Raw genomic sequence first — 21,591 nt, forward strand, 5'->3', positions numbered from 1 at the left:
ATCATAACTGTGACTGTGAATAGGATGAACATAAAACAGAAGTGAACAGCAGAGTAGATTAAAAACCAGAATCCTAAAATATGTTGTTTACAAGAAACATGCTTGAAGTAGAAAGACACACAGAGTAAAGGTAGGGGGCTGGAGAAGAATCTATTATGCTTTAGCTGAAGTAAAAAAAAGAAAAAGCAGGGGTATCAATCATGCCCTAAGATGAAGCAAAAGCAAAAATAGATCTAATTAAAAGGAGGGAGAAGAAACCCAAGGATGCAAGGATCCCAAACCAAAGTTCCCAGGGTGAGGCCACCTGGATTGAATTCGCAGATACAAGCATTCTTTAAGTCAAGGAGGCAAAGACTTATTATGCTTTACTTAAATAAAGCGAGCAAGAGTTCTTAGGAAACCTGCAACCATAAAGAGGTGCAGGGGGAATCTTTGTAGAGGGTTAAAAGGCAAAATATGTCAGTTTGGTGTTCGGGGGTGGGATTAGGGAGTGGTTTAGGGCATGTTCAAGGAGTGGTTAGTTCTTAAAGGAACATGCACATTTAGTATCTACTGTGCAGGCGTATTACCCAGAGTTCTCTAGGAAATAGCCTGCGGAAGGGGTGGATTATTGGGGGGTGTGCTCTTTATGGTGAAACATCACTAAGTTCACTCTCGGTCAGGGTTAAAGGGACTATTTTCTCATCTAGTGTCTTGTTTGACAAAATACTATCTCTAAGATAACATGTTAGAAAGGTCAGTGAATAGTAAATATGGTTATGACTCAGTGTTCAGTCAATCATCAGCATCCAGAATTCAATCTATAGTTGCACATAGCTGCTTACAAAGGAAGAAGCAGAGATAAGTTGGGGCAGCCTGCCCTTTGGCTAGAGAGAGACAGCCTGGGATAGAATGTTTTGGGAACAAGATGTGTTTATGAGAACTGGATGTGCTTTGGGGTTCAGGCACAGGCACCCAAGCAGAGGCTGTTAGAATTTAGGGCCCAAGCACAAACACCTCATCATAACCAGGAAAACTACATTTTGCTAGAAGGTACCATAGACAATGAAGTAATATCACTGCCAAATATGTATGCACCAGATGGTGTAGTATCCAGATTCTGAAAGGAAAACTTAAATGAGTTACAGGAGGAAATAGACAGTAAAACCATACTAGTGGGTAACCTCTGTGTGGAATGAGTGAAGACCTCTCATAAAAAGAGACAAATTAAATAAATAGGAATAAGTAAGATAGTAAGGCCTCTCATGAAATCTAAACTTCAACTTTCTACTTAAGTTTTTCTGTAAGACAAGTTAGTTACTGTGGGAAGACAAGTTAGTAACCGTAGGATCCCCCGAGAATAAAAATAGGACACAGGATGCTCACATCCTGTGTATTTACCTAAGGGCAAGAGGCCCGAAAGTAAGAAGGCTAGAGGTGAGTAAGTCAGCAACCATAAAATCCTCTGAGAGTAAGGATAGGACACAGGATGCTCACCTCCTGTGTATTGACCGCGGGATAAGGGACCCTCGGCTTAGGAGAAGAATGGATGAAAAGCCGGAAAGCCAGGTGCAATGTAGACGTGCAGGAGCAGTTAGGTATAAGAATGATGGGAGACAAAATGTAAGGGTGCTGGGGGATATCCGTCACAGATGTAAGGGTGATGGGAGGCATCCGTTGCAGAAGCAAGGGTGATGGGAAAGGCTAGTCTGCCACAGATGTGAAGACAAGGTAACCAACAACTGGCTTCTGCCTGTCACAGATAACCAAACCATTTGTTCATCGTCATTGTCATTAAGATAGATTTATCACTTCAGATTGATGGGAGAATGGGATAAGAATGGTGGGAAGGTTATGTCCGTCACCTGCTTGTCAAAAATAACCATACTATTTGTGCTTTGCCATTGTCATCAGGTAGATTTATCACAGATTGTACCCTCAAAGCTTACGTCTTCAAGCTGAGAGGAAGGAGGTTGGGAGGGGGAATTGCAGTTAGGGACCTATATAAACACCCCAATTCTCTGTGTCTGGCATGCTCTGACACTGTGGTATCTGGAGTTGCCCTTTCCCACAGGATACTTTCACCTTAAGACGCCTCTGTTTTAATTCTTTGATTCGTAAATTCATATCACACACACCTCACTATTCCCTTCTTAGATAAATTTAAAATATGATAAATTTAACCAAAAAACAAACAAGAAAGAAGTTAAGGAGATAAATAAAATTTTAGAAAAGTTAGATATGATTGGCCTTTGGAGAAAACTGAATGGGAATAAAAAGGAGTATACCTTTTTCTCAGTGATATATGGAACCTACATAAAAATTGGCCATGTAGTAGGGCAAAAAAAAAAAATCCCCACAACCAAATGCAGGAAGGCAGAAATATTCAATACATCTTTTTCAGATCATAATGCAATACAAATTATATTCAATAAAGAGCTGTGGAAACATAGATTAAAAATTGATTGGCGACCACTTCTAGGGTTGTAGCCCAAAGAGATCACACAAGTGGGAAAAGGACCCATATGAACAAAAATATTTATAGCAGCTCTTTTTGTGGTAGCTAAGAATTGGAAATCAAAGAGATGCCCATCAATTGGGGAATGGCTGAACAAGCTGTGGTATATGAAGGTAATGGAATACTATTGTGCTATAAGAAATGGGGATGATACGGACTTCATAAGAACCTGGAAAACCTACACGACATAATGCTGAGTGAGCAGAGCAGAGCCAGGAGAACATTATACACAACCACAGATATATGGATTCTGGGAGGACTAACCCTGACAGACTTTGCTCTTCTCAGCAACACAAGGTGTGAAGACAACTCCAAAGGACTCACAATGGAGAATGCTGTCTACATCCAGAGAAAGAACTATGAAGTATGAATGCAGATTGAGGCACACTTCATGCTCGCCTTTTTCTCCCCCCTTTTTTTTCTCTCTTTTGTATTTGTTTTTGGGTTGTGTTTTTTTTTTTTTTTGGTTCTGTTTCTTATTTCTCATGATTCATTCCATTGGTCATAGTTCTTCTCCACAACTTGACTAGTGTGTAAATTAATTCAATGCAAAGTTATACATGGAAGTTATATGGGATTCCATGCCATCTTGGGGAGGGAGGGGGGAGGGAGGGAAGAATATCTGGAACTCAAAATTATGTAGAACCGTGTGTTGAAAAATAAAAATAAAAAAAAATGCATTGATGAAAAAAAAAAAGAAACTAACAACAATTGTGCAATGGCTAATACCTGTGAACCATTCAGAACTATCAGAAGAACCATTTGCCACAGTTCCAGCAATAAGTGAGGCTTTATTTTCATGAATTTTTCATGTATCCTGGAATCGAGGGACACTAGCTTCTTTGCTGTTCCTCACTTGGGACTCTATCTCCCAACTCTAGAGTTTTTCACTCGCTTTCTTCCATTTGTGTAATTCTCCCCTCTTCTCCATCTCCTGGCTTCCCCAGTTTCCTTCAAGTCCCAGCTAAAATCTCATCTTTGACAGGAAGCCTTTCCTGATTCATGTAAAGCTAGCCCCTTTTCTCTTTTGGTTATCTCAAATTTCTTGTTTGTACATAGTTGTTTTAATGTTCTCTGCAAAGTCCTTAAGAGTAGGGATGGTTTTTTTGTTTGTTTTTTGCCTTTCTTTGTGTCCCCAATGCTTAGCACAATGCCTAGCACAGAGTAGGCACTTAGCAATTGACTGAATGAATGAACCAGACCAAACTGAAAGCACAAGATGACAGTAAAGTGGAGCATACACATTTTTGTCACAATCTTGTAGGAATACATCCTTGTGGTTTGCATATTATTTAATAAACTCTTGAGTTATATTAAAAAAAAATTGGTGGTACCGTGGACTGAGCTCTGGGCCTGGAGTCAGGAAGTTGTTGTTTGTTGTTGTTGTTGAATCATTTTAGTCATGTCCAACGGTCCATGACCCCATTTGGTGTTTTCTTGGCAAAGATACTGGAGTTGTCATACAGCAAGTGAATGTTTGAGGCTGAATTTGAACTCAGATCCTCCTGACTCCAGGACCAGTGCTCTATCTACTATGACACCTAGTTGCCCCAAAGTCAGGATATCTTCCTTGGAGTCAGGAGGATCTGAGTTAAAATCTGGCCTCAGACAACTTACTAGCTGTGTGACCCTGGGCAAGTCACTTAACCTTGTTTGCCTCAGTTTCCTCATCTGCAAAATGAGGTGGAGAAGGAGATGGAAAACCACTCCAGTATTTTTGCCAGGAAAACCCCAAATGGGTTCTTGAAAAGTCAGATATGACTGAAATGAATCAACAAAAACAACAAAAAGAATGAGTGGTCCAAAGAACAAATCATAAGAACAACCAATAATTTTATTAAAGAGAATGATGACAAGGCAACATACCAAAATTTATAGGATGCTATAGGGGTAAATATATAACTCTAAACTTTTAGTTTACTTCAATAAAATAAAGAAAGAGCAGATCTGAATTGGGCACGCAACTTATAAAAAAGCGAGAAAAAGAACAAATTAAAAATCCCCAATTAAACACCAAATTGGAAATCCTGAAAATCCAGGGAGAGATTAATAAAATTGAAAGTAAGAAAACCATTTAACTAATACATAAAAGTAAAAGCCAGTTTTATTTAAAAAAACACAATAAAATAGACAAACCATTGATTAATTTTGTTTAAAAGATAGAAAGAAAACCAAATTACCGGTATCAAAAATGAAAAGAGCAAATTCACCCACCAATTAAGATGAATTTAAAGCAATTATTAGGAGCTACTTTCCCAATTATATGCCAACGATCTGACAACCTAAAAGAAATAGATGAATATTTCTAAAATGATCTAAGACAATCCCAAAGGTCTCATGATGAAACATGCTATCTGCCTCTAAAGAGAGAACTGATATTATCTTAATACAGAGTGAAGCATACAGTTTCTTCCTTCCTTCTTTTATTTCATTCATTTTTTTTTGTTCAAGTCTTCTTGTACAAAATGACTAATGTGGAAGTATTTTACATGATTGAACATGCATTCCAAATTGCTTAACATTTCAGGGAGGGTGGAAGGGAGGAAAGAGAGGCGGAGAATTTGGAACTTTAAATTTTTTTAAATGAATGTTAAAAATTGTTTTTACATGTAATTGGAAAAAGTAAAATATTTTTTTAAAAAAGGAAATAATCCAGTGATGACATCCTGTCAGGGAATTCTAGCAGTGGGTAAGGGAAGTGAGAGAAGCTAGATCTAGGTCTCTGAGGATCCTCCCAGCTCTGACAGTTTGATATTCTTTACTCTCTGAACACTCACTATGTGCTGAAGCCTTATAACAGATGATTCCTAAGGTCTTTTCTGGGTAGCTAGATGGCATTGTGGATAGAATGCTGGGCCTAGAGTCAGGAAGTCTCATCTTCCTGAGTTTGAATCCAAGCTTAGATGCTATGTGACCCTGGGCAAGTCACTTAACCCTCTTTGCCTCAATTTCCTGATCTGTAAAATGAGCTGGAGAAGGAATTGGCAAACTTCTCCAGGATCTCTGCCAAGAAAACCCCAAATGGGGTCACAAAGAGAGAGACATGACCGAACAAGTAAATGCTTTTTCATTCATTTGTTTGTTTTGACTTGCATAACCTTGAGCAAGTCACTGAAGTGAGTCCTGGAGTCTTAGTTTCCTCATCTGTAAAATTGAGGCACTGGACTAATTGGCCCTTTAGGTACTTTATAGCTCTAAATCTGTGACCTTGTGACCCCAGATTGTTTTCTCCAAGGATAACTTGATTTATACTCATAGGAATTAAACATTTCCATCTTGGACTCAATTAAGGCAAAAGTCATAGAAGTTGCCGTGTTTCCCGATGTGTTTGCTTTCACTTTGGAAAGTGAAAGCAGCTGGAGAAACAGAAAGAGACTGAAAGAGGTAGAACCAAAAGGAGAGAGAGAAGGAGGAAGGAACAGACACATAGAAAGGTAGTGTGGGAAAGAAGGAGAATAGACCCACAGTTACTGGTCCTCCCAGACCTCCCATCCCAGGGCTGGCTGCCACTTGGGGCCAAGAAGTTGAACAGCTGTTTCAGCTTGACTTTCACTGGAGACCTGACCTCTTTGTAGAGCTGGTAGGTGCAGCACCATTCTTCTGCATAGGTGGGAGGGTGCGAGGGAATGAGAGTGGAGAGGGTATCCCTTTGGTATCTAGGGAATTGGCAACTAGTTTCCTGGTGCCCATCACAGAGTGAACTGCCCTGCCTGAGCTACTGCCTCTAGGAACTAGCAGCCACATAAATGAGGATGGGTGTAGGAGGTGGGGCAAGGGTGGTTAAGGTGCTTAATAAATGTTGGTTAATTTATTTGACGTGTCTGGAAAGATTTGGACTAGATTATTTCTAAGGTTCCTCTTAGGTTTGGCAATCTGTACTTCTGTACCTTAATCTCTGAAAGGTTAGTGGGAATCTTGAATGACAGATCCTTAACCTGTTTTTGAAGGAAGCAGGTAAGATATTCAGCTTAAGTGCCCCCTCCTCCAGGAAACCTTACCTGAGTCCTCCCTCCACCTTTCCCTCTCTTCTTCCTAGACGATCCTGTCTGGACCTTTCCTTTGCCCCAATCACATTACACCTTGTACCATATTTAACTGTAAATGTGGCATTTGCCAGATTGTTTGCTTCCTGAGAGCAAGGTCTGGATGGTGTCTGTCTTCATATCCCCAGCAGTGAGTACATGGACCTGAACAAGGCAGGGACTTAATTAATGTCTGTTGTTGATTTTGGTGGGGAGGCTTGCTCACAAGCCGTATTAGTTTGAGCGCACTGAGGCACTCAGTGTGGAGTAGTGGCTGGAGCAAGGGGCTTGGAATCAAGAAGTTCAGTTCAGTCGTATCCAGCTCTTCATGATTCCATTTGGGGTTTTCTTGGCAAAGATCCTGCAGTAGTTTACCATTTCCTGCTCTAACCTATTTTACAGATGAGGAAATGGAGGCAAACAGGGTTAAGTGACTTGCCCAGGGTCACACAGCTAGTAAATGTCGGAAGCCAGATTTGAACTCAGGAGGATGAGTCTTCCTGACTTTAGGTTCAGCACTCTATCCACTGTGGCACCGAGCTGTTCGGTCAAGAATCAAGAAAACCTAGGCTCAAATCTCACTTTAGGCACTTGATAGCTATGTGACCCTGAACCCTATCTGTACCTCCATTTCTTCATCTGTAAATGGGGGGCTTACCTGGGCGCCCTGTGCCCCCACAATGTCTCACCTGTACAGCGGGTCTACCAGCAGTCCGGCCTGAGGTGGGGGAACTTTTCCAGTTCTAAACTGATGATCTTAAGAAATGTTGAATCAGCTCTGTAGGAGTTGAGGAGACATCAGTGGTCAGTGAGTGTTGGGTTGGACAAGGAAATCTTGCTGGAGGAGAATGCAGCTTGATATTCATGAGAGGAGGTAGGGCAATATTCTGGAAGGGAAAAGGTCTAATTTGGGAGTTAGAAACCCTCACTGATTTTCGGTGTGATGAACATCACTCCCCCTTCCCCTGCCCCCACCCCAGCTCAGTTTCGTCATTATAAAATAAGGATAATAATTTTTGCATTACCTGCCTCACAGGGTTGCTATGAGGAAAGTACTTTTTGAGCTGAAAAAGACTTTAGAGGCCACTGAGTCCAACGTTCATTTTAAAGATGAGGAAATGGGGACATAGACAGGTAAAGTGACTTGACCAGGATCATACAGTTGGCAACTGTCTGATGTGGGATTTGAACCCAAGTCTTCCTGACTCCAAGTCCACTGCTCCATCCATTAAACCATGGAGCCTCTACTTTATTATTATTAATAAAAAAATTCATTCTGAACTTATACATCAAAAAGGAGCATTTCCATACACAGAGAATGACAGAAAAAAGAGGACTCTCAGTGTAGCAGTGAATCCCTATTTCACACAGCTTGCTTTTAAAAAAGTATATAATAAATTCTACAAGCTACTTTAAAAACCGTCTTGCTTATCTGTGCTTTCTTCTGAATTGCCTTCTGTTCTGTGAATTTTTAAGATTTTAATGTACCTCCTTTTTGGGGGAGGGATGTCACTATTACTAATCCCTAATCCTTAACCTTAATCCCTCCATCCCCCATTAAATGAAAGGGAAAAAAGCCTTTTTTTAAACAAGTGAGCACAACCAAGCCAAAATCAATTCCCAGAGTACTTATTTCCCAAAATGCGTCTCTGTACCTTGTGTCTGTCACCACTCTGTCAGGATGCGGGTAACGTACTTCATCGTAGGTCCTCTGGAGACATTGTGGGTCACTGCTTTGATAGAAATTCATAAATCTTTCAAAATTGCCTTTTTTTAAAAAAAAATAGTGTTACTGTCCTTATAGAAATTGTTCTCCTGACTTTGCTGACTTCTTTGTGTGAATCCATACTACCCACTGGGGACTAACTGGCACTGGGCAACATAGCTCCTTCTTTCCACCTTGCCTTACCTTGCCCCTTCCTCTCCCTCTGTTCACATATCATACCCATGGCTGCGGGTGTTCTGCCCAAAAGAATGTAAATCTTGATAGCTGAAACCTCGCATTGTATCTTGGGGTTTATGAGCTAAATTTATTTCTTAAGGACCGTGCCATAAACTCAAATCACTTTGGCTCTCCTTGACTGGCCAACAATAGGTCCCAGCCCAAGTTCACAGGGTCACTGTTTGGGCCCTGATTGCTCAGACCAAACGTAAATAACAAATGTTTCTGTTTTGGCCAGAAACCCTGAAGATCTTCCCTATGTATATATGTATACACACACACACACACACACACGTACATATATACCCCCCATATATACACGCACATAAATACATATGTGTGTACGTATATGCATACATATACATATATGTATATACACATATATACACCCACACCCACACCCACACACTACATCTATAGATATAGATAGTGTGTGAGTGTGTATGTATGTGTATGGACACATGTATGTGTGTATATGCATATATATGTTTACATACAAACAACATACATACGTGTGTGTGTGTATGCCTCATCTCTTACCTAGCTTTAATCACTGAAGGGGCATTGCTTCAGTTAAACTGAGACCTGGGAAAGATCTCAGCTTAAAGAGGCCATGGTCTCCCACTGCATCTGGTGCCATCTCCAATTGTCCTGATCTATATCTGGCCACTGGACCCAGAAGGCTCCAGAGGAGACAGTGAGGCTGGTGACATTGCACAGTCCTCCCTCACTTAAATCCAATTCACTTGCAAGTCATGGCATCACCTTCCTGATGTCATGGTCATCTTTTTTTTTTGAGAGGGGAAGGCAAGGCAAGTGGGGTTAAGTGACTTGCTGAAGGTCACACAGCTAGTAAATGTGTCAAGTGTCCGAGGCCGGATTTGAACTCAGGTTCCTGACTCCAGGGCCGGTGCTCTACTCACTGTGCCAACTAGCTGCCCCATGTCATGGTCATCTTTGAGAACAAAGAACAAACAACTACCCAGTATTCTCTGAAATTCTCTTTCAGAATTTCTTTCACTATAACAATATTCTATTATATGCAATTCATTCACCAAAATTTGCTCAGCCATCCCCCAATTGGCTAAGAGGAATTATAAAGTACTCCTTTAGATTCCAATTGTTTTCTCTTCTTCCCTTTTAATCTTTCCCTGTAACATTAGAAAATGTGTTTTGCTTATGACTTTTCTTCTCTGGTGTCATCCTTTCTCTTAACCTTATCCCTTCTTTTTTCCCTAGAGAGTCTGATATATTTCTACACCAAGTTCTTAGTATATGTGTGTGTATGTTGAACCTTTGTCTATTCAGATAAAAGTAAGATTCATCTGATCCAATTTCTCCTTCACCTTCTACCATGGTTGTATATTTTCCTTCTCACTCATCCCAATTATAAGAAATCCCAAGTGATAATCCATTCTTTTTCCTTTCTACACTTGTATATTCCTCTTTTCAAATTCCTTTCTGTTTTCCCTCTCCAAGCCCTCAGAACAACACCAAATCTACCCACAGGTCTTCTTTTTCTTAGTTAACTCCCTTACTACCATTTGAAAACATTAATATTCTGAAGGGAAATTTCTTTCTTTTTTCTCTATTAGAATGTTAGCACTACATCATCATACAACTCCTTTTAATTCTTCAAACAAATTTATTTTTCTGGGTTTCTTTGACTCCTTGTGATTTTATTTCAAAGTTCCTACTTAGCTCTGGTCATCAGAAATGCTTGAAACTCTCCTATTACATGAGAGGTCCATTCCTCATCTTTTCCCTATTGGATTGTACTCAGCTTTGTAAGGTAAATTTTTCTTGATTAGAAGCCACTATCTTTTTTTCTCTCAGAATATTGTATTCGAAGATCTCTGTCCTCTTGTATAGCAGAAGCTGATAGGTCTCATGTGATACTGATTGTAGGTCTTTGGTGCTTGAATTGTTTCTTTCTAGATGCTTACAGTACTTTTTCTTTGATGTTGGAGTTCTAGATTTTAGCTAATGTCATTATTGGGACTTTTCATTTTGGAGGTCCTTTCAGGAGGTGATATGTAGATTCTATCTCCGCTTTATCCTCTAGTTCTGGGTAGGTCTGATAGGTCTGGGTAGCATTCATGTATGATTTGTTGAAATATAGTGTCCTACATATTGAAGGGAGCATAATTTTCAGGGAGTCTAATGATTTTTTAAAATTATATTTTTATTTTGTTAAATATTTCTCAATCATGTGTAAAAGAATTTTAACATTCATTTAAAATTTTTTTTGAGTTCCAAATTCTCTCCCTTCCTCCTTTCCCCTTCCCCCACCCTTTGAGAAGGCAAGCAATATGACGTCAATTATTTGTGAATATGATATCAATTATGTATAAATTATTGTGTGCTTACATGTGAAGTCATACAAAACATAAATACACATTAGCCAGGTTGCAAAAGAAAACATACACACACACACACACACACACACACACACACACAAACAAGAAAAATAAAGTGTAAAAAAAAAGTATGCTTCAACCTGTATTCATAGCTGATCAATTCTCTTCCTGAAGATAGCATTTTTTCATCATGGGTCATTTGAAATTGTCTTAATTAGAGTAGCTAAGTCTTTCACAGGTGATAATTGTTATAGTATTGCTGTTACCGGGGACAATGTTTTCCTGGTTATGCTCACTTCGCTTTCCATCAGTTCATATTAATCACTCCCAGGTTTTTCTGAAACCAACCTGCTAATCATTTCTTATATCACAGCAGTATTCCATCACAATCATATGCCACAACTTGTTCAGCCATTCCCCAATGGATGGGCATCCCCTCCATTTCCAATTCTTTGCCACCACAAAAAGACATGCTATAAATATTTTTGCACACGTAGGTCTTTTCCTTTTTCTTTGATCTTTTTGGGATACAGACCGAATAGTGGTCTTGCTGGGTTTTATGCCCTTTAGGGCATGCACAGTTTTATAGCTCTTTGGGCATTGCTACAAATTGTTTTCCAGAATATTTGGACTAGTTCACAACTGCATTAACAATGCATCAATGTCCTGATTTTCCCATATCTTCTCAAACATTTATTATTTTTCTTTTCTGTCATATTAGACAATCTGATAGATGTGAGGTGGTACCTCTGAGTTCTTTTAATTAGCATTTCTCTAATCAAGAGTGAGTTAGAACATTTTTTCATGTAACTATTGATAGCTTTGATTTTTCCTTCTGAACACTGTCTTTGACCACTTATCGATTCGCAAATGACATATATTTTTGCAAATTCAGCTCAGTTCCTTATGTATTTGAAAATGAGGCCTTTCGTAGAGAAACTTGCTGTAAATTTTTTCCCATTTCCTGTTTTCCTTCTAATTTTGGCTGCATTAGTTTTGTTTGTGCAAGTCTATTGATTCTTAAATTATCTCTCCTTGACCTGTTTTCCAGGTTAGGTTTTTTTTTTTTCCATATCAGATATCTTACTATCTTTTGATTTTGTTTGAATATTTCTTACTATTTTGTGGAGCCATTGATTTCTGATTGGTCTATTCTAGTTTTGGGGAATTCCTACCACTTTCTCTTCTAAGCTTTACTATTTTCTCTTCTAAGCTATTTAGTTTCCTTTCAGTTCTTTCCTTCAGAGGTTTCATTTCATTTTGTATCTCTTTATTTCTTGAAGGTATTTATATAATTCTCATGGACAATCCTTTTTTTTCATTTGAGTCTCTGCTTATAGCTGTTGTAGCTTATAGTTATGGATTCAGAGTTGCCATAACTTCTGATACTTTTCAGTGTCTTCTTTGATTTACTCATTTCTCCTGCTTTAATTCATGAATTGGGGCTTCATCTAAGGGCCAGGCTCTTTGTTCTCTTCTGCACTATTGGGTGGCGTGTGGTCTCTCTCTGGGTCACCTGGGTTTTTGCTCTTACTGCCCACTTGGAGCTAGCCCATTTGAATCTTTGAGGTTCCCAGCTGGTATTGGGAAGCCTTGAAGCCTTTTGGCCAGGGCTATCTGGGTCTGAGGGCTCTTGTCACTTGCTAGTGATTGGTTGTTGTGTTGCTGTCTGCTGTCATTCTCCAGGGCTCCCAACAACCCTCCTCCCTGGCCTTTTGACTTTCTCAGGGACTCTTTCTGCCTTCAGACATATATCCTTACGGGCTATATATGTCCCTATCTCTAATCACAGGTTCCCCTGTGCTGGCAATGGCAGGTGTGTGTGTGTGTGTGTGTGTGTGTGTGTGTGTGTGTTGGGGAGCAGGAGGTGTTTCCTCTGTTTCCTATTTCCCTGTTGCTTCTGTTGACCTTGTGCAATTCTGGGATGAAAGAAGTCACTCATTGAAATTTCTCTTCGGATTTCTTGGTCATTTATTCAATCGGTGTAAATTTCAAGATTTTGCTATATAATGATTATATTGATATATTATAATATATGATATATAGTACTATATATTATATTATTATAATTATTATCTCATTTGATATGAGATAACAACAGCTCTGGGAGGTGGAAACTATTATCATGCCCAATTTATAGATGAGGAAACTAAGGCAAAGTGACTTACCCAGGATCACACAGCTAATAAGTGTATGAGGTGGGATTTGAACTTAGATCTTCCTGAGGTCAGGTGCTCCAGGTCCTCCAGGCCAGGTGCTCTATGCACTGCACTACCTGGTTGCAGTAGACCCAGATGGAGTGCTCTGAGAAAACAGTAGCTCCTAATTGTGTTTTTGAACGTGTGAGGCAATAAGCAAGTTATGATAATGCTATCATTCTCATTTTATACTAAAGGAAACTGAGGCCAGGAGTGATTAAGAGATTGGTTCAGGATCACTAAGCTAAGAAGTAGCAGAGTCAGAAGATCTCAGTCTCCTGACTCCTGGTCCAGAACTTTTCCTCTGGTGCCATTTTCCACTCAAAGAGAAGTAAGAGAAGAATGAGATGGGGGAGGGGAGGAGGGAAAAGTAGGACTGGGACCCTCTAAGGCCACAAGGCCCTTGAGGTCATCTCCTTAATCTTACCCTCACCCCCCCAAGCCAGGGACAAAGCAGGGGGAGGAGACTCAGGAGGCCTGACTGCTATCTCGGGGCCAGGTCTTGGCACTAGTTTATGATTTTATCTCCCTGAGCCAACAGTATGGTCTGGCCACTAGCCCATAGCAGCTCACGCAGCATTGGGAATTTCCACCCAGACTCTTTCTCAGTGTCCAGCTCTACCACCTAGTACACATGCGGTCAGGCATGCATGTACACACACACACACACACACACACATTCCAAGAGTACCCCTCCCCCAGACTCAACTTTGTTATAGATCTTAGCACATACCAACCCTTCTCACCCCAGGACCATGCCTTTTCTCCTAGATTCCTCACACAGACTCCCCACCCTCTTACCCCCACCCCCAACAAGTTTCCTCATTAGGAGACTGGGCCCAAACCTCTTTCTTCAGACTCAGGCCAACCTCCCTAGAGACTCTGGAAAGAATAGAAAGGGTCACTGACAGGCCCAAGGCACAGATTGGAAAAGAGGAAAGGAGGAGAGTAAAAGAATGAAGACAAGAGAGGCCTGGGGTAGAGAATGGGGAAGAGAGATCTGCCTCCTTAACGACAAGACTCAATCCAAGGTCAACTGCCTATCCCTGGTCTAAAATGTGCCATGAGCTTCCTGCCATTGGTACAATTAGTCCATCAGCCTGTCAGGCCCTCAATCCATCAGTCCATTAATTTTCAATCCATTAGCCTATCTCCACTCTGTTAGTCAGTCCATCAATGTTAGTATATCATGATGTCTATCAGGCAAGCATAAATGTTCCTTAAGCACCTATGTAGGACCATATATGAGGTTATGCTATGAGGGAGACAGAGGCTAGACCATAGTCCCACCCCTCAGGAGTGTCAATTGATCAATAGTGAAGCACTTCCCACAGTGTACCATCCATGCACCATACTAAGCGACAGGGCTACAAAGAGAAAAACAGTATCTCCCCTTGAGGAGGTTACACTCTTTTGGGGGAAATAAGATGTACACATATGAGTGTGTTATGTGTGTGTGTGTGTGTGTGTGTGTGTGTGTGTGTGTGTGTAATGTGAAAGCATTACAGAGACAGAAGATGAAATGTCAAGTGGGAGGAAATTCAAGGTCAGTTTGGCAGAATTGAAGAGTGCGTGAAGGAGAGTAATATAACAAGACTGGAAAGGCAGGCTGGGAAGGCCTCGAAATGTCAAGCCCCGGAGGCGATTAGGAACCACTGGTGCTTCTTGAGTGGGTCAGATAAAATAATAATAGCTAACATTTTACAACTCTTCAAGGTTTGTGAAGTACTTCACATGTTAATTTGGCATCTACTTTGGAGGATGGATTGGAGAGGGGAGAGATGTGAGGCAGGGAGACTAAGGGGTATGCTATTGCACTAATCCAGATAAGAGGTGATGAAGACCTGGGTTATGGAGGTGGTCGTGTGAGTGGAGAGAAGGAGATGGAAGTGAGAGGTCTTCTGGAGGTGGAAATGACATGATACAGTGACTAATTAAACATAATGGGGTGATAAGAGTGAGGAGATGAGGATAACTCTGAGGCTGTGAACCTGGGTGAATAAAAGGATAAGGGTGCCCTCAACAGAAGTAGAGAAATTAGAAAGAAGAGTGGATTTGGTGAACAAAATATGAGTTAGATTTTTGGATATGTTGAGTTTGAGGCTCCTGTGAAACATCTAGTTCTAAATCATGAGGGCCTAAAGCTCTGGAGTGAGAATAGGACTAGCTGTATAGATCTAGGGGACATCTCTGGAGAGGTTACAATTGGGCCTATAGAAACTGATGAGGACAAGAGTTAGGAGACAACAGAAGAGGGGGCAGGACAGGGAACTGGGTTCTATCTACAGTAAGGAGGTGAGACGTGAATCTGGCAAAGAAGACCAAGAAGGAGTGGTCAGACAGAGCCAAGAAGTGATACAGGGACCCAATGAGAGGCAGAGTGAGCTAGAAGCCCCAGCAGGCTCTTTTCCTAGGAGAGGTATGGGGGCTCCAAAGTCCGAGTTGCTGACAGATGATCATTTCTATCTGAGATGATCAACCATGATCTTAGAAAGAGGATCTATTTTCTGGCTAAGAGGTTAAACCGTGGCTTCTTGGAGGGGATGATCTCTGAGCAAGGCCTGAAAAGACAACTAGGATTTGGATAGTGGAAAAAGGGTTTGTGGGAAAGGAATCCCAGGAAGGAGGGACTAATTAGGAAAAATAATAGCGATAAATCCCATTTCTGTATTAATCCAAGGTTAACAAAGTGTTTTCTTCTTTGGTACAAAGTTTAGCCCTTTTAGGTAAGAATATAATTATCATCCTCATTTTACAGACAAGGGAACTGAACCTCAAGTCAAGAAAATGATTTTTGTCCATGGTCCCACGGCTAGTTAATGTCACTTGCCTTACTAATTACGCCAGTATACTTAGGGATCAGGACTTTGGTCAGGTGGCTAAAGAATCAAATATACCTGAGGAAGCAGCATGAGCTGGGTGACTAAAGGTGAGATGGCGTTTGACTGTGGAGGCACCGAAAGCTAGGTGAAGCTAGCTTTGCTTTTGAGCCTGTAAGCAACAGGGAGCTAGTGAAGATCTCAGAGCAGGGGAATAACACGGTCAGACATGTTAGGCATTATGAAGATGATTTTGGCTGCTGACTGCTCCTTCTAGGTTTCCTTTACCAAATCTACTCCATATCTGGTCCCCTAACCTCTCTGCCCCAAGGAGCTATCCTAGATCCCTTTCTATTCTTTCTCCATGTCCCTAGTCCTGGTGACTTCACCCATGTAGTCAGTCAATATCTCTGTGCAGATGACTTCCAGGTCTGTGCGGTCTCTCTCCTGAGCTCCAGACCTTCATCACCAACTGCCCTTTGGACATCTTCAACTGTATGTCCCAGAAGCACATCAAATTTAATATATCCAAAATGAAATTCATTATCTCCCACACCCTCTTCCTCACTATACAGTACTTCTCTATTTCTGTTGAGGTCAGTACCAGTTGCTTCCCTGTCCCTGTCCCTCCAAACTCCCATATCGAATCAGTTGCCAACTCTTGTCACTTCTACCTCCAAAGCATCTCTGACATCCATCTCCTCAGTACTCACATGGTTGCCACTTCAGCTCAGGCATTCATTACCTTTCAATTTGAGTATTGCCATGGACAGCTAACTGGGCTCGCAACTTCTAGGCTGTCCCCTAACCGATTCATCTTCTCTTTCATACAGTAGCCAAAACAATCTTACTAAAGCATAGGTCTGACCTTGTCTATTGTTGTCGTAATTGTTCATCCTTCATTTTCCAAGAGGACCAATGACATCACAGGTGATGTCTTGATTTGCGTATGAACCCCGAATGTGGTCACAAAGAGTCAGACATGACTGAACAACCACACCTTGTCATTAATCCTCTCCTCAAACCCTTTACCTTGTAGCTCCAGCCTGCCTTGGTAGGCCTAGTTCACATTACCCCGCATCAGACTCTTTATGTCCCAAGTCAAAATGGCTCAGCTACTTTTCCTTGAACTCAGCCTTCCATCAGCCACCTCCACTTTCTACTTGCTTCTGCCTCTGAGAATCCCTATCTTCCTTCAAGGTTCAGCTCTTCTACCACCCACTATGGGAAGCCTTTCTAACCCCTCATTTAAAAAAATATTTATTTATTTTTAGTTTTCAACATCCACTTTTAGAAGATTTTTCATTCTAAATTTTGCCGTCTCCCTCCTCTCCCCCTCCAAAGCAACATGCAATCTGATATAGGCTATACATGTACAATCATATTAAACATATTCCCATATTAGTCATGTTGTGAAAGAAGAATCAGAACAGAAGAGAAAAACCATAAGAAAAAAAAAAAAGAGAAAATAGTATCCTTCGATCTGCACTCAGAATCCATAGTTTGGTTTTTATTTTTTCTGGATGTGAATAGCATTTTAATTGTCTTAGATAATTGTATTTCCGAGAAGAGCTAATCGTTATATAATGTTACTGTGTGCAATGTTCTCCTGGTTCTGCTCACTTCACTCAGCATCAGTTCATGTAAGTTTTTCCAGGTTTTTCTGAAATCCACCTGCTCATCATTTCTAATGGAACAATAGTATTCCATTACATTCATATACCACAGCTTGATCAGCCATTCCACAACTGATGGGCATCCCCTCAATTTCCAATTCTTGGCTACCACAAAAAGAGCTGCTATAAATATTTTTGTACATGTGGGTCCTTTTCCCTTTTTTATGATCTCTTTGGGATATAGACCTAGTAGTGGTATTGCTGGATCAAAGGGTATGCACGGTTTCATAGCCCTTTGGGCAGAGTTCCAAATTGCTCTGAGAATGGTTGTCTGATCTCTCTTCTTGTGTTTTCTCCCTCCTCAAATGATTAATATTTATGTGTTTTTTTACATGTTGTATCCCCCCAATAGAGTATAAGTTCCTTGACAATAGGAACTAATTTTCTTGTCTCCTGTATCCCCAGGGCTTAGTATAATGCCTCACATGTAGTAGGCATTTAAAGCTTGTTAGAAGGGATTGGGTTAAATTAATTAGAGAAGGGAGAGATGAGAGAGAGAGAGAAAGAGAGAGAGAGAGAGAGAGAGAGAGAGAGAGAGAGAGAGAGAGAGAGGGGAGAAGGAGGGAGGGAGATCAGTTAGTCTGCTATAATACTCTTGATAAAAAGGGCTGAGTACCCAGCAAAATTAAGCATAATCTTTCAGGGGAGGATATGGATATTCAATGAAACAGGGGACTTCCAAATCTTCCTGATAAAAAGACTAGAGCTCAATAGGAAATTTGATCTTCAAATACAAGACTTGAGAGAGGCATAAAAAGGTACACAGGAAAGAAAAAAAACAATATATTATTAATAAGGGCGAACTGTTTACAGAAAGATGACACTTGTAACTCTTGAGAAGTGCATTATTATTCTGCCATTTAAAAAGGGTGTACATAAACAGAGGGTGTGGGTATAAGTTGACTTTGATGTGATGATAAAAAAAATCTAATTAAGTGTTGAAAAGGGATTGTACTGGGAGAAGAGGAAAGGAGGAGGCAGACAAGGGTAAATTACATCACATGAAAGGGCACAAAAACATATTGCAGTAGAGAGAAAGAAGGGAGGGAGATGAACATTATTTCAACCCTACTGTCATCAGATCTGGCTTAAAGAGAGAATAACATAATCAGTTAGGTATAGAAATCTAATTTACCCTATAGGAAGTAGGAGGAGAAAGGGGAAGAAAAGGGAGGGGGCTGATAGAATGGAGAGAAGATTGAGGGGAGGTGGTGGGCTAAAGCAAAACTCTAGTGAGGCAGGGAAAAGGAGAAAGGGAGAAAAACATAAATGGGGGTGGGCAGAGAGGGGAAATAGTATGGAGAGAAAGACACAGATAGTAATCATAACTGTGAATATGAATGGGATGAACTCTCCCATAAAAGAGAAAGCAATAGCATAGTGGATTAAGAACCATAATCCTATAATATGTTGTTTACAAGAAACACATTTGAAGCAGAAGAATAAAGGTAAAAGGCTGGAGAAGAATATGTTATGCCTCAACTGAAGTAAAAAAAAAGCAAGGGTAGCAATTCTGATCTCAGACAAAGCAAAAACAAAAATAGATCTAATTAAAAGAGATAAAGAAGGAAACTACGTCCTGCTAAAAGGTACCATAGATAAAATTCTGCATTCCCATTGACACAGCAATTCCACTTCTAGGTCTGTATCACAAAGAGATCATAAAAACTGGAAAAGAACCCACATGTACAAAAAAATATTTTTAGCATATAAAAAGGGCTGAGGCTTGCACTGAAGTTCTAGGGGCTTTCCATTGTTCCTGAGTCAACAACTTTGTGGATTTGGAACAAGGTCTAGGATACTGATAATTCCCGGGTTGGGCTAATGGCCTTCTCTACCCTTCTATTAGTAGCCCTGCCCTTTAGGGTGCTGCATATCAATAGAAAGCATTTATCATTATTAATCAGATCAGCTGCCAGGGCTGGACCTGGGCCTGGCTATATTGGTCTTCCAGCTACCCAGCTATGCAGGTACAGGGCAGGGGCAGGATCAATAACTTCTCACCCTTCAAAGGCTTTTGAACAAGGAGTTCCAGCTGCAAGTTCCCTCACTGTTCTGAGACATAGGACATGGGACATAGTCTATGCTTCGCTCTCCTGCCAACAATAAAAGTACCAGTGCAGGACTATGGCCTTTGGGAGAAAGGGAGGTCACAGAAGAACACAGAGAGTGTGGGATTAAAGGGATCATAGGATTTAGGGCTGAAAGGTTTCTTTGAAAATATAGGAACTTATCAGATTAGCTAATATGACAGAGAAGGAAAATGGTAAATGTTGGAGGGGATGGGAGAAAACTGGGAAACTAATGTGCAATTGGTGGAGTTGTGAGCTAATCCAACCATTCTGGAGAACAATTTGGAACTCTGCCCAAAGGACTATAAAACTGCATACCCTTTGATCCAGGAATACCACTATTAGGTCTGTATCCCAGAGATCAAAGAAAAGGAAAAGGACTTTCATGAACAAAGATATTTATAACAGCTCTTTTTGTGGTGGCAAAGAATTAGAAATTGAGGAGCTGTTCATCAGTTGGGGAATGGATGAATAAGTTGTAGTAGACGATTGTAATGGAATACTATTATTCTATAAGAAATGATGAGCAGGATGGTTTCAGAAAAAGCTAGAAAGACTCACATGAACTGATACAGAGTGAAGTCAGCAGAACCAAGAGAACATTGTAGACACTAACAGCAATATTATATGATGATCAACTACAGATGACTTAGTTATTCACAGCAATACAATGGTCCAAGATAATCCCAAAGGACTCATGAAAATATGCTATCTACCTCCAGAGAAAGAACTGATAAAGTCTGAATACAGATACTATTTTCACTTTCCTTCTTTCTTTCTTCCTCTCTTTCTTTGTTCTTTCCTTCCTTTCTTTCAAATTTTCTTTCGTAAAATGACGAAGATAGAAATGCTTTATATGATTGTCCATGTATAACATATCAGATTGCCTACTATCTCAGGGAGGGGGAGGGGAGACAGGGAGGGATAGAACAGAGAATTCAAAACTTAAAAAAACACACACAATCAATGTTAAAAATTGTTTTTACATGTAACTGGGGGAAAATAAAACATTATTTTATTTTTCATATTATTTAAAAAAAATAAAATAAACAAACAAAAAAGAAAATGTAGATACTGCTAAGAAAAAATGCCACCTCACATTTTTATGCTGTTCTAATGTTTATAAAGTTATTTTCTCATGCCAACTGTAATATAAGCACTGTGAAAATATTATCCCCATTTCACAGATGACTACCTCGTGCCTAGATTATTGCAGTGGCTTGCTGTTTGGCTTCCCTGACTCAAGTCTCTTCTCCTTCCAGCCCATTCTCCACTTAGCTATTAAAATGATTCTCCTGAAGTGCAGGTTTAACCATATTACCCCTCTATGCCATAAACTCCAGTGGCTCCCTATTATCTCCAGATAGTGGCTTTCAAAGCTTTTTATAACTTGGCCTTCCTAGTCTTCTTACACCTTATTCCCCTCCAACATAGCCTGTGATCCCACCTTCTGCAAGAAGCCTTTCCTGGTTCTCCTCCCCTTAATGCTAATGATGTCCCTCTAATTGACTTCATTTTGTCCTGTATGCTGTCATCTCCCCTAAGAGATTGTGAGCACCTTGAATGCAAGAATTGACTTTTGCCTTTCTCTCTATGCTCACTGCTTAGCACAGTGCCTGGCATATAGTAGGTGCATAAGAAATGCTTTTTGACTTGACTTGACTTGACCTGAGGAAGCTAGGGATCAAGGAGACTAAGTGGTTTGCTGGAGGTCTCACGACTGGTAAGTGTCAGGACTAGGACTTTTTGCCTCCAAGGCCAGTATTCTTTCTACCAAAACATGCTGCCTCTCCAGACTTGTGAGTTCCCAAATCCACTGTCAGTTTCAACAATAGAATGGAAAGAATCTGGACCTGAGAGTTAAGAGACTTGAGTTCCAATTCCAGCTATGCCACTAACTCCTTTCCCCCCACTTGGTCTCTTTCTCCTCTATCAAATGATGAAGACTAATGATCTCTAAGATCCCTTCAATAACAGATAATTCACAGACTGGATAACTGAGAAC

At 40.4% G+C, this 21,591-nt stretch overlaps 1 protein-coding gene across 2 annotated transcripts in view; it reads left to right on the forward strand.

Moving 5' to 3' along the window:
* Positions 1-5,826: 5,826 nt before the first annotated feature.
* Positions 5,827-21,591, forward strand: part of EXOC3L4 (exocyst complex component 3 like 4) — a 103,657-nt gene continuing 87,892 nt past the window's right edge. The window contains exon 1 of one of the 2 annotated variants that reach the window (XM_036749770.1): positions 5,827-6,077. The gene's annotated coding sequence lies outside the window, so the exon portion shown is untranslated. The remainder of the gene's footprint in view (positions 6,078-21,591) is intronic. The other variant, XM_036749768.1, reaches the window with a different exon arrangement.

The sequence above is a fragment of the Trichosurus vulpecula genome, chromosome 3 (assembly GCF_011100635.1).
Source record: "Trichosurus vulpecula isolate mTriVul1 chromosome 3, mTriVul1.pri, whole genome shotgun sequence".
In the NCBI taxonomy this organism is placed as follows: Eukaryota; Metazoa; Chordata; class Mammalia; order Diprotodontia; family Phalangeridae; genus Trichosurus; species Trichosurus vulpecula.